The 13239-nt window shown below is 50.1% G+C and overlaps 1 long non-coding RNA gene across 2 annotated transcripts in view; it reads left to right on the forward strand.

The window, feature by feature from the left end:
* Nucleotides 1–13239, forward strand: part of LOC149521385 (uncharacterized) — a 130478-nt gene that overhangs the window by 23901 nt on the left and 93338 nt on the right. For both annotated transcript variants that reach the window (XR_016347967.1, XR_016347966.1), the window contains exon 2: nucleotides 6650–6788. This is a non-coding gene — a long non-coding RNA (uncharacterized LOC149521385). The remainder of the gene's footprint in view (nucleotides 1–6649; nucleotides 6789–13239) is intronic.

The raw sequence follows: 13239 nt of genomic DNA on the forward strand, positions 1-13239 counted from the left end.
AGGAGAGATGGATGAGATTGGGATTTTTTGACTTGGAAAAGAGACAACTAAGGAGTGGTATGCTAGAGTTCTAAAAATGATTGGTGTGGAGAAAGTGAACAAAAAAGGGTTATTTACTCTTTCCCATAATAAAAGAACTTAGGGGTTACCAAATTAATTTAATAGGCAGCAGTTTAAAACAAACAAAAGGAAGTATTTCTTCACACAACACAGTCAACCTGTGGAACTCCTTGCCAGAGGATGTTGTGAAGGTCAAGACTATAACAGGATTAAAAAAAAAGACAGAACTAGATAAATTCATGGAGGTTAGGTCCATCAATGCTTATTAGCCAGAATGGATAGGTATGGTGTCCCTAGCCTCTGTTTGTCATCGGCTGAAAATGGATGACCAGAGAGAAATCACGTGATGATTCCCTGTTCTTTTCACTCCCTCTGTGGCACCTGGCATTGGCCATTGTCAAAAGACACTGGGCTAGATGGACCTTTGGTCTGACCCAGCCTGGCTGATCTTATGTTCCTGTGTTTGCGGAGGCAGCATAACCTAGGGGCAAGATCACTTCATTGGGACTCTGGAGACATGGGCCATCCCCGTGGCCCTGCCCCTGTTGTGCCGTGTGACTTAATTCCTGCCCTGTGTCTGATGTCTGAGCTCACCAGGGCAGCACCCTCCCTGTCTGTGCAGCCCCCAGCAGAACGGAGCTGCAGTAATGCAGATAATTGCTTGGACTGTGAGACAGGCAGTGAACAGACCTGCACTGTTAATTTACTTCTATTGCTTTAAGCTGCAAGCCCCTTGCTGGGGTACTGAGGCAGCATGTACAGTGGGATGCTGAGAGACACTGAACCGAACTATAAACCCTGTGTACCTGTTGGTGCTGGAATGAGCGGAGCAGGGGGGGGGGGGAGGCTTCCGCACCCTCTGACTCGACGTGGTTTCCATAATGTTTCGGCTTTCCAGTTGGGTTCAACAGCTCTCAGCACCCCTGGAATGAAATTATTCCAGCCCCCTGGCTGTATATGCAGGAAACCACTTCACCCAGGGATGCAGGAGCACCCTGAGTTCTAGCTGAGTCAGTAGCTCCAAGGAGGTCTAACGCCTTTGCTTAATGGGGTGGGGGACACCCCCTGGAATCCTGGGGAGCTTTAACACTGGTGATGCCAGCAGAGGCTTGGCTTCCAGCTAGGGGCCTGGGTAAGCCTCTTGAGTAATCCCATGGAAGGCTGCAGCACTGCTCGGAGGAGAAAGGGGCTGATCTTGCAGAATGTAGATCTTTCCCCTGTGGCCAATGCAGCCACTTCAGTGCCTGGGGATGTATGTTGTTTTAGTTGGGCTCCCCCAGCAGGTGTCGCTGCAGGGTGAGAACCGTGGAGAGGAAACCCTGCCTAGGAAAAAAAAGATGACCTGAGAAAATAGTCCCCACACCTCTGTGCGAGCTGCGCATTCTGGAGTGTAAGGGGATTGCTTTTCAGTGGGAAAGAGTTCCCCCACCCACGCCGCTCCCCGCTCCTGCTCTCTGCCTCGTTTTGGTGCTGTTGGCCTCCCCTCTGGGCCTTGGGCCTAGCTCTGCCAGCATCCAGCCACTGGTTGCTAAGGGAAAGAAGGGAGCTTGCACACTGGGCAGGAAATGATCCCAGCACTTGCAGGGCGAATGGAGTTGGTTAGGTGCAAGGTGGGGAATGAACGACACTCTAAGGGACTAGCCGGCTCCAGAGACTGGCTGTGATTCGCTTTTTCATAGGGAAGCTGCTTCCATGGTCGTCTCTCTTAAAATGGAAACTGGGTGGGTTTTTTGCAACCTCTGGGCCAGAACCGTTCGGATCAGTTCCCCAAAACCAGATATCGATGCACAAGGCACCAGTTCATCCAGATTCCTTTGCACATGCATTTAAGTCCCATTCACTGTGGATCAGTGAGACTTAAGCACCTGGCTTACTGCTTTGCTGCCCTGGGGGCCAGAGTGGACTGGCGTGCAGAGTCCCCACAGCTTCCATGAAAATATTGGCAGAGGAGAGGGGGAGGAGGGAGTGCTGCCAACTCTCATATTTTATTGTGAGTTTCATGGTATTGGATCTAAGTCCTCAGCTGCTGGAGTAAGGTGATTGCAGGAGCACCTCCACTTTCATTTAAAAATAAAATGTTTCTAGTGATCAGGGTGGCAGAGAGAACCTGGAAGCAGGACCCATAAAGGGTTAAGCACTAGAAGGCAAACAATAAAAGCCTCATGATTTTTGGGGGTCTGGTTCATGGCTTTTGAACACTTAGGGTTGATTCCTCTGCATACCTGTGCAGGGTCCAGGATCCAGGCAAATGGTCTTTCTTTCTTTCGTTCAATGCAAAAGATTTCAAGGATGATCCCTGTGGTTTGCAATTTCCCAACTGCTGTGATTCCTTTCCAAACAGCCAGATCCCACACCCCTTTGTTACATAAGCACAGTAGAGGGACCATTCTCCTAGTTGGAATAGACCAGCTGCTGGGGAGGAGTTGTCAGGTGCTGTGCATGGTCTCAGGGCTCTGCTCCAGCCCCCCACCAGTTAACCGGAGCCAGTAACTTCGTCTGTTAAGGGCGATGCTTATCGGGTTAACCTCCCAGATCCCTGCCCCCTTGCCCGCTCTGCTCTTTCCTTCAGACCACAATTGTTAGATTCCATAAAGACTCCACTGGCCTAAGAGAAACTGAGACCAGACCCAGAGGCCGGTTTTTAATCCAATTACACTGCTCAGAATTACCGGGACAGAAAGCAAGTGCCAGCGGGATGTGGTCCTTTTGTCTGCAACCCAGCTGAAATCTTGCATTACAGCTTATTTATAAAGCCATCCCACTGGGGACAAAGATTGAAGTAACTATAGATAGACTATTGCTGGAGCCTGTGGATTTGTTTAGAAGTCTCATCCTAGAGCTCTATGATCTCATTGCTGCTTCTGTCCCCAGCACACATGGAAGGTTGCTAGCAGAACACGCTGTATTCCAGTCTCCTCCATCCAGTACAATAGTCCGGGGCACACTTGAGTTGGTAAATATTTCCCACAGGGGACCTATTTCTGCTTTAGACTTACCATGGAGTATAACTTGCCAAAGTTTGGATGTTGAATTTTCTTTCAGGGTATTTATGTTTTATTTATTTTTGGAAGGGTTATGCCAGCCCACATGCAAGCCCCCGAATCTTGTGTTTTCCCATCAATAATCGGTGGCCTTACTAACCAATTCTACTTTGACTCTTCACACAGCACACAGTCAACCTGTGGAACTCCTTGCCAGAGGATGTTGTGAAGGCCAGGACTTTAATAGGATTAAAAAAGAAGATGATGAATTCACGGAAGATAGGCCCATCAATATTTATTAGCCAGAGTGGGTATAAATAGTATCCCTTGCCTCTGTTTGTCAGAGGCTGGGAATGGGTGACGAAAGGGATCACTTGATGATTCTCTGTTCTGTTCATTCCCTCCGGGACACCTGGCACTGGCCACTGTCGGAAGGCAGGACACTGGGCTGGATGGACCTTTGGTCTGATTCAGAGTAGCCGTTCTTATTGTTTTCCACCGCAAACAGATTGATACTCACAAAAAATAGGAGCCATCAAACTATGATTCTGTCCCTCGCTGGGATGACAAGACAAAATCTTGAAAATGTCTGTGAACCAAACATTAAACAGTGAAACAGTTTGGGGGTCAAGTTAAAACACTGAATTTTGATGTTGAAACATTTTCATTTCCAACATTTTGTTTGGCAAATAGTTTATAGAATTTTTAACTTCAAGTTTGGGGGAAAAAAAAAAGTTGTTTGCAACCAGAAAACCAGAATGTGTTTAAAAAACCAAAACCCTGAGAAATGTTTCAAGTATTTTGAAACTTTTTAAAAATGAATTGGCATCTGCTATTGCAAATAAATAAATAAATAAATAAAAAATAATAGATTTCAAGCCTGAAGCAACCACTGTGATTATCAGGATAATACAGGCCAGAGACCTCCCGCAAAATAATTCCTACATTATTTACTTTAGATCCAGTCTTGAACTGAAAATTGCCAGTGATGGACCTGTGGTAAATTGTTCCAACTCTTCCCATCAACTATTCTCCCTTTCTTCACTTTGCTTCATCCCACTTCCAACCCTGCGGTCCCCCACAGAGCTTTCTGTGCACCCCAAAAGAGAAAATATAGACACCCTAAGGGCATGTCTACCCTATAAATCTTGCAGCGGCACAGCTACGATGTGATAGTGCAAATGTTGCTACAGCAATGGCAGGTATTTCCCATCCCTAAAATGAATCTGCTCCCTGGAGAGGCAGTAGCTCGGTTGATGAAGAATTTTTAGAACATAAGAATGGCCACAGTGGGTCAGATCCAAGGTCCATCTAGCCCGTTATCCTGTCTTCCGACAGTCTCGGAGTGTTAGTCTGTACCTGCAAAACCAGCGAGGAGTTCTGTGACACCTTACAGACCAACAGATTTAGTTAGTGATGGGAGCAGCGACCACCACTGAATCAGATGAATTGAAGTGGAAGTAACAGACCTAGGTGTATATATGAGGAGGAAGCTGCTTGTGTTAATGAAGCTAATCAAGTAAGGATGGAAATGGCTCATTCACAGCATTTGGTCTAGAGATGGGAATATTCAAAGAGGGGAAACTGCTTTTTCAATGCTTTAACCAGTTGATAACCAGTATCCTAATGTGCCATCAAGTGTTAGCAATGCCCCTCTGCCATGAATATTGGCCAAATTGGACAGTCTCTGTGCCAGAGGATAAATGGATGCATATCAGACGTCAGGAATGGTAAGTCACATAAGCCTATAGGGGAACATTTTAACCTCCCTGGACATTCAATCACGGCTTTCAAATTAGCCATCCTCCAAGAAAAGAATTTGATCACCCAGTTACAGAGGGAGACAGCTGAACTGGAGTTCATTTACAAATTCAACGCAATCACCTTAGGACTGAATGATCCAGGTCCTGGATTTATAATGGAGTGACTGGCTAAGGCTTTGGGCAGACAATGGAGATTACAGTACTTGTAGAGTAGGGAGGGGGCTCTTTTTGTGCCTTGACTTTGGGGGTGTGTGTGGGGGGGGGAGAGCTGCATGCCAAGGCAGCTCTCAGAACCCATAATCAGTTTTCAGCATTCCAACCGCACCCCCCATGCTGAGATCTTCTGGGAGTCGAGCACCTTATTTTGGAGCCTCTGTGGAGATGGAAATCTTTTGAAAATCTGGGCTCTGAGCTACAGTCCAGGGAAAGATGCCCACCGACTTGAACCAGGACGGTGTTTGAGGCGGTATTTCAGAATAACTCTCCGTGATGTTTAAGTGGCTGAAAGGCGGCTGAAGATTTCACAAGGAGAAGGGAACACACGTCTCGCCCTACGAACTGCAGCATGCCATGGCCTGCTTGGCTCTGGCCAGAAGCGTATTTGATCTTTCATTCAAATTAGCAGTGAGCACAGAATCTGTGTGTGTTTCATCCACATGAGCTGCTGCGCCTAAATAAACAAGGCTCTGCTTTCAAAGGCTTACATGGTTCATTAACTTCAAAGGGACAAACTCTATTTTCTTAACAGGTCAGTCACTCTGGAAACTCTCATTCCCTTGGTCTCGAAGGTTGGCCATTGGCTCTCCCCAGGTCTTGGCACTGGTGTGGTACAGTTGCTGTTGTGTCTGGTTGGTACCCTTTGCTTTGTCAGCATCTCTCTCTCTCTCTCACACACACGCCTTTATCATTTACTTGGGTTGTTTCAGGTATGTAAGAGGAGGAAAAGAGCACGAGAAAAGCAAGTCTGTAGAAATTTATTATTCCCAGAGAACTGATGGCAGGTAGCATCCAGCCAGAAAGGGGTATGCTGTGGAGTACACCTGTTTGGAGGGCTGGTTTGTGAAGTCTCCCAGACTTCTTAGTAGAGTTGGATGGGAAACAATTGTCTCATCCTGTGTAAACTTTTGAGAGATCAAAAAAATGATTCCCATCTTGAATTGTGGAATAAAAGTCCATTTCAAATGTCAAGAAACCAAATATATATAAAATGGTCTGTTAATTTAAAACTGTTTATATTTTGGTCATTTTCAATTTTTTTATTAGTTAGCTTAAATTCTAAACAAAGTTGTTCTGAATAGTAAATCTGGAGGGTTTTTTTATTTTGAAAAGTTTCAAGAATGTTTCATTTGGCTAACTTGCAATTTTTCCAGGTTTTTTTAAGATGCAAAATTAATCAAAACTGATTGATTTTTTCTTTCTCTCACTCACTCACTCACTCACAAAAAAAAAAAGTGCCTTGGCTCTGATAAACTGGCATTTTCCAATGAAATGTTTTGCCAGAAAATTCCTGACCAGCAGTATTTATTAGTGGCAGCAGAGAGTGGGGTAGGGCTTGCAGATAAGATACTTCCTGGGACCCAGAAAATCTGAGCGATCTGAGCTCCACCGCTGGCTCTGACAGACTTCCTGGGCCTGTCCTGGAATGTCTTTAGGCCTCATTAAAATGGGGATAGCAACCCTTCCTGTGTCTGGCTCTTTGAGGCAGAGCCTGTATCTTACTAAGCATTTGTACAGCGTCCAGCACAAGAGAGGGCTGTGAATTGTACTGTGATACACACACTGAGTGAGTTTGGGGCCGACCTATATTTTTGGCGAAATGTAAAACTTTCTGGTTTCAACCCCCAGCGCAAGAGATTCTTGTCAGATTCACCCCCTGCACAGTGAAGCTGGAGGAAAACGTGCATGAACACCTGTGAACAGGAACTCCTATCTGATGTGGCGCCATCACGCTACGCTGACCTGTGGCTGTAGCGGCTTCTGACCTGTAAGTTGCAATTCGAGGGTATGTTGGGGCTCAGATCTATACCCTGAGCTAGAGCAATAATGCATCAGGGACAGAGTGTGCTCGGGGAGCCTGCTTGCTGTGGTAAAAGGTCCTTTTTAAAGTAACTCTGAGCCTTGCATGGTTGCAGCTGCTTGGAAGCCTGCGAGGGAAAAATCTTTGTCCCCAAACAACCCTCAGCTTCGGTCCTGCTGACCTCACGCGGAACCTGTTTGCTGAGGTGATGCAGCTCCTTATAAATAGACCATTGGGCAACAGTTTATTTTGGGACAGGAGGGCAAAATGACCCTCATAGCCATGTCTGATCCTGAACAGACAAAAACGACCCAGGAACTCTGTCACCCGGGGGGCACCTTCCGGAACAATCATTCTCCTCAGGGCCTTGTGTGCAGCACATCTGAGCCAAGGAGTCATGGCTCCAGGATGGGAAGCTGAGCTGTTTGGGTTAGACGGGATGCCAGCAAGTTGCCCTGTGTTGTATTATGGCAATGAGGGACTGGGCATGCTAGGACTTCTCCGCCTTCTACATGGGCCCTAGCCAGACTCACCCTGTCCTAGGGGAGGGGCAGGGTGGTGACAGCAGTTTGTGGTACTAGGATGGGTCACAGCAGCCCCCCATCAACCCTAAGGCCCCGATTCTGCTCTTAGACCCAGGCCAGTGGTTTCCTAGCAACCGGCTCCTTGTGGTGCTGACAGCAGGACTGGGGCCTATCAGTGTAGAAGCTGCTTCCCCCTTGGCTCTAGGCCATATTCCCCCCACTTGGGTGAATACCCGTCGCCCATTTGTTAACCCCCTTTTGGTTTTTATGCAGCCCTCACCCACTGTAGCATCTGGCAGCCTCCCACATAGGGGCGTGTGCCTGTGACGTGGGTCTGTGCTGTATGTGTGGGGCACCTGTCGATCACTTTAGCTGAGAGAAGTCCACCCTTCTGGACAAGTAAAAGTGCCCTGTTTGCAGTGGGGCTTTCCCTTGGAACTCGAGCCCAGCCGGGGCCCCCCTGGGCAGCCATAGTGGGGTGGCTCCAGAGTCGCATTCTGCCCTCCCTGGGAAGGCCTGAGGTGGCCAGGCAGGCCAATTAACTAAACAGGCTGCACCTGGGGGCAGAGCCAGGGAGCAGGGAACTAACTGAAAGCAGGTTCAGCTGTGCAGGAGCAAGTGGAGCCCAGGGCAGAAGGCTGCAGGAAACCATTGCTCCCTGGGTTTGGAGCTGGTAACCCCCAGAGAGAGAAGGGGACCCAGGCATGGCAGGAACGAGCCAAGGGAGGACTAGGAGAGCCAAGCCCAGCCCAGAACAACCGAGGGGAGAGTCCCTGGAGTGGAACCGGAGAAGAGGGCCTGGAGGGAGTGACCCAACCATGGGGCAGTGAGAAGGAAGGCTGGTGAGGACTGCTAGGAAGAAGGGACTTTGCTGCCCCGGAAGTGGGGGGCACTGGGTTACTCGGCTGGAGGCCTGGGTGACAACGAGGATGCTGGAGTTCCTGCAGGCCAGTGTGTGAGAGACCGTGGTAGTGTGTGGCCTGCGACCGGAGGAGTCAGGAGCTAGTCACCAAGGGAGGCGCCGGAGCTGTGGTGAGTATTACGCACCATGACACCCCCTATTCACACTGTGAAGTGTCCTCTGTAAGCAGCCACACCGGTTTCACTGCACCCAGGCCCTGGCTCCTCCTTGGGAGCTGTGACTTGATGGTCTAATACATCGTGGCCCAGAGTTGTTAATGCTGAATCACTGCTTATCAGTGTACTGAGCCCTCCTGCATAATTTTAAGAGTTTCCCTCTTGCTGGGAGAGGAATTCAGCATCACAAAGTGAGAGGCCGTTTTAATTGAACCATTTGGTATCACATGTTGGTCTGATGTGCTAATAACCTCAGATGGCTGGGAAAAAACATGGCCACATTTAAAACCATCCCCCCTGCCATGGAAACAGGAGCCAAACTAGCAGAAATTAGCGATACTCTAAAGAGTTACATGCATGTGCTTCATTAGTGTCTCCCCCTAATTAGCTTAACCCAGAGGCTAATTATTTTGTTCCCTCGTAAACTGCTTATGCAATTGCCCCAGGAGGGAGGGTGGTGGGAGACTGTGGTCCCCTGATTTGCAGTGGTCGGGTGGTGATGAGGGTTTGGGTTCCCCTTGTTGTATGTAGGCCTGTGCGGCTTGTCAGAGAGGAGACGTGTCAGGTGTCCTGCCAGCACTAGCCACGATGGGCACACCAGCATAGGCTGGGCAGAGGTGGGTTTGCCATGGTGTCAGCTAACAGTGCTCCTGTAGCTTCCCAGGCCACTGGACTCTAAATAGAAAAGTGCTTGGCATTTTCCAAAAACTTTTGGAATGGGGCTGCAAGGGGCTGTTTTGCCCTGCTGCCACATGCCAAGCACCCGAAAGGGCTCAAGGCAGCTTTGGACTAGCATCATTGGTGTCCCAGTGGTGCTGTAATCTCTGTAATTCTGTCCTGGCATGCTTCCCCCCCGCCCCTCCAATCTTTGTAATAATAGAGAACTTTGGTCCCTGTTGCCTGCGGATCCAAGGACAGGTAAGGTTGCTCCTGGGACACAGAGGGGAGAAATTAGATTTCTTCAGTGTCTGAACCCCAGGCTTGTTCCTGTGATAGGGAATTGTGATTGCTACAGTTTGTAGGCAACAGCAACTTGTTGCTCTAGTTTGTGACTTTCATGGAAGCCTGTCCCTGTTTCTCATTGCTAAGGGATGGGGTGGGGGCGTGAAACAGGCAGTATCCCACAGAAGTCTCACCCACTGCTTGTCCCCATTCGGACATCAGGTTCCTGACTTCTGTGGCTGGAGGGTCAATGTCACAGCAGCCACCGGACAGGTCCCTGCTGTTGGCCAAGTGCTTGGTTTCATACTGGCATCCTGGTAATGGATGAAACCCAGTCCCTGGGGAAAGGATGACAATGGTCTCTGAAAGGAGGCATTTCAGATGTAGCCGGATTGCTATTTGCATGGCCCTAGCTCTGCTGTGCTTTGCCTGCGGATGGTAAGAGGCAGTCGCTGCACCCAAGTGTTTAGACGTGGGCAGTCAGTGAAGGTAGGGCTGGGGGAGGCAAACCCCCAGCCCTGCCCCACACAGAAGCCAACCCGCCTGCCTGCCCCTTCCATCGCGGGGACGGGAGGAGGGTGGATGGGTGTGCGTCCCCAGTGTCCCCAGCTCAGAGCACTGGGGTGCGTGGTTCCAGCCTCCCCGGCCCCAGAGCATGGGAGGGCGGGGGCTGGGGCAGCAACACTCCACCCCCATAAGGATTACAGCAGGCACTCTGGGGACGGAGTGTGTGTGTGGGGGGGGGGGGCAGGCTGGTGGTCTGGGAAGGCAGAGCATTCCCCTGCCTATTATACCGGACACCCATGTGTTTAGACCCCAAAAACCCCCCCCCCCCCACTCATAGGAGTCTCCATCATTGGAGGTATTGGGGATTAGGTTGGATAAACATCAGGGATGGTCTAGATGGTGCTTGGTCCTGCCGTGAAGGCAGGGGACTGGACTTGATGCCCTCTCGAGGTCCCTTCCAGTTCTAGGATACTATATGCAGATAGGTGCCTGGTGGATTTTCAGCAGCGCCTAGGGGCCTATGATCTGCACCTTTTAAATGCCTGAATATCTGAAAAGCTAGCCCTTAGCTGCTGGGGCTTCTCCAGCACGGGACAGAGCTGGGTCTTTGTCCCTGGTGACCGAGGTGTGCTTGATGCTGTGGGTATCTCCACACGGGGGGGCAGAGTTGTGCTGCAGCATGTGCAGACATGCCCCGCTTGGCTTGGACGGTGCGCAGGCCTGTTCTGTAATCCTGGGTCTCTGCATGGGCTGACATCCCCCTTGGCTAACACACGGGAATAGAGGAGGGGTCCGAAGAGAACAGCCCGGCCGGGGAGCCCCATGGTGTCCCAGAGACACAGAAGGTTGATCCCCAGAATGAAACCGTACTGCTGTGACCCTGATGTTGCTTCAGAACATTGACCAGGACGGGTAGGCCTGTGTTCCCAGCCTGCCACAGCTCACAAAGACCAGCCACTGGCTTGCGACAGGCCAGGGGTCAGGGCGCTGCACTGGGGTTATGAATAGCACCGTCACTGCAGCACAGCGTGGCAGGAGGAGATGCAGTAAGCAAGCCTCTTGCTTTAAATAAAAGCCTCAGAGCAGCGTCCAGGCGGCTGCCCTGCTTTTCAGCCAGGGTCTAACTGGGGGAATGAGCCGAGCTGCTTCATGTGCCAATGTCTGTTCCGCAAGCAGCCAGCCAGCCTCCAGTTCCCACTGGGATGTGCATTTATCTGTGGGATGCCTGCCAGGCCCAGCCAGCTGTGACTGCAGAGGCAGAGAAACGCCTGGTTTTCTGTCCCGGGGAATTGCCCCCCGGCCCCCAAAGCTGCAGGTATCATGTCTGCAGCCTGGACTCACTTCTCTTGCCCCCTTCCCCGCCTCCCTAATCGGTGGCCCTGCTTGTGCACGATCAACCTAAAACTAAACTGGCCCAAGCTTGATCTCCGCCCGGCCTGAGCAGAGGTCTCCCTTTGGAGCCGAGCCCTGGCGGGCTCTTCTTTGTGGCTTCCATAAGGCGGATGCTGGGCTCTGTGTGCAGCACTGACCCAATGCTGTTTAATTGTGGCCAATCAGGCTGCATTAATCATACCGCCTCCCAAGATCAGGGACAGTGCACCAGCAGTAAAAACATGCAGGCTAGGCAGCAATGTTCCTTCTAATCTTTTCCATCCGTGTGCAGACTTTTTTCCATCTATGTGCGGAATAAACAATCTAGGTGCACCAAGGCATGTGGAAATGTGCACCACTAATAGAAACAACCTAGCTGTGGCGCGCTCTGCTAATCAGCTGGGTGGCATTTGAATCTCTCCCGAGTGGTCACGCAAGCGCCCACTTACAGGGAGCACTGCTGACAGAGTAGCCCCTGTTTTATGTGGCTTGGCCTTCATCATCCAGAGGCAGTCGGTGTGTGTCATGCAGTGTGGTGGATAGGGAGAGTGGGTATTCTGATGAGAGACCGTGAGGAGAGAATTGGCTATAAATCCTACAACCTTGTCCCCTCTGGCTGTCAGCCAGGCACAGGCTCTGTCTGTCATCGGCAGAGCCGACTGGCGGGGAGTTCCCCAGGTACACAAGTCCACTGATTAATCTCCAAGGTCAGTGGCTGCTTTATTTATAACCAGGCAAGTGGTTGAATTGCATTTCTACAGTGTCACACTTGGAACAAGTTGTTCGCACAATGTTTGAATTGCTCAGTCAAGTATTGTTTGAGAAGACACTCAAGTGAGTGAGCGATTTCTTCCCCAGTTCGGATACCTGGAGTAAGAACATAAGAGCATGTGAAAGAAAACGTAGATTCAAATGCAGCAAAAATCTGAAATGAACCAAACTGGTCCATAGAATCTCCATGGGTAGCAAGTCCATGCTCTAATAAGAATATAGCAGTAGGGATCTATTACCCACCAGCTGACCAGGACAGAGATAGTGACTGTGAAATGCAAGGGGAGATCAGAGAGGCTATCAAAATAAAAAACTCTCCCCCCTTCCCCCAAAAAAAAGTAATCAGGGATCCAGGGTTGGGCCTCAGTCTATGAGCTAAGGTTGGTTGAGAAGTGTTTGCGGGAGTAGTTTGCTTTTAAAAAAAGAATTGTCAGTAGCGTGCAGAGCCTGGGACGGGCTCCCCGGCTGACGCGAGCATGAGCCCCCCCCCAACCTGCACTCGCCCACACTCATAGCATTGTCAGCTCTCACGATGTCGAGTGTTGGTTCAATCCCCAGCAGCTGAAGTCAGGTGATTGCCGGAGCCTCTTGGGCTTCATTTTGAGTAAGGGGTACGTTTCTAGCCTTGGGGTTGCAGTGAGAAGCCAGAGAATGTGGCTCCCAAACTCCCCAGCGCCAGAGGGCAAACAGCCCGTGAGCTGTATTTTGTAAATGTCATGGTGTGTGTTTGTGTGTAGGGACTGACTAATGACCCTTGGCGTTGGCTGCACTGTAGTGTCAACAGAGAGGGCCGCTGGGCCATGGAGTATGACCTTCCCTTCTTTGCTCTATACGTAGTACTTTCTCCAGTCAGAGGTTTGCCTGGCCAGCTTGCCATGCTGTATCTAACCTGGGAACACAGGGTTTCATGTAATGCATTCCTTTCTGAGCCTGGAGATAGGAGGGGTCATGCAAGTGGGGGTTGCATGGAGGCTGGGGGGGGAAGGACTTTTTCAGAAGACCCAGAGTGGGTATCAAAGTGCAGTGTGCAGTAGTGATGTGACTGGTTAATTGGTTAACCAGTAAGCGTCACCCTTACCGGATGTTGCTTACTGGTGATGGTTAACCGGTGGTCCAGCAGGGCCAGAGCAGCCCCTGCCCACCCCCGTGTAACCGGTTAAACGTAATGTTAAACAGGGTTTTACATTCCTAGCGGGCAAAATGGGCTGGAGGGTGCCGGTGTGCAG

The sequence above is a fragment of the Pelodiscus sinensis genome, chromosome 27 (genome assembly GCF_052426305.1).
Source record: "Pelodiscus sinensis isolate ZL-2025 chromosome 27, ASM5242630v1, whole genome shotgun sequence".
In the NCBI taxonomy this organism is placed as follows: Eukaryota; Metazoa; Chordata; order Testudines; family Trionychidae; genus Pelodiscus; species Pelodiscus sinensis.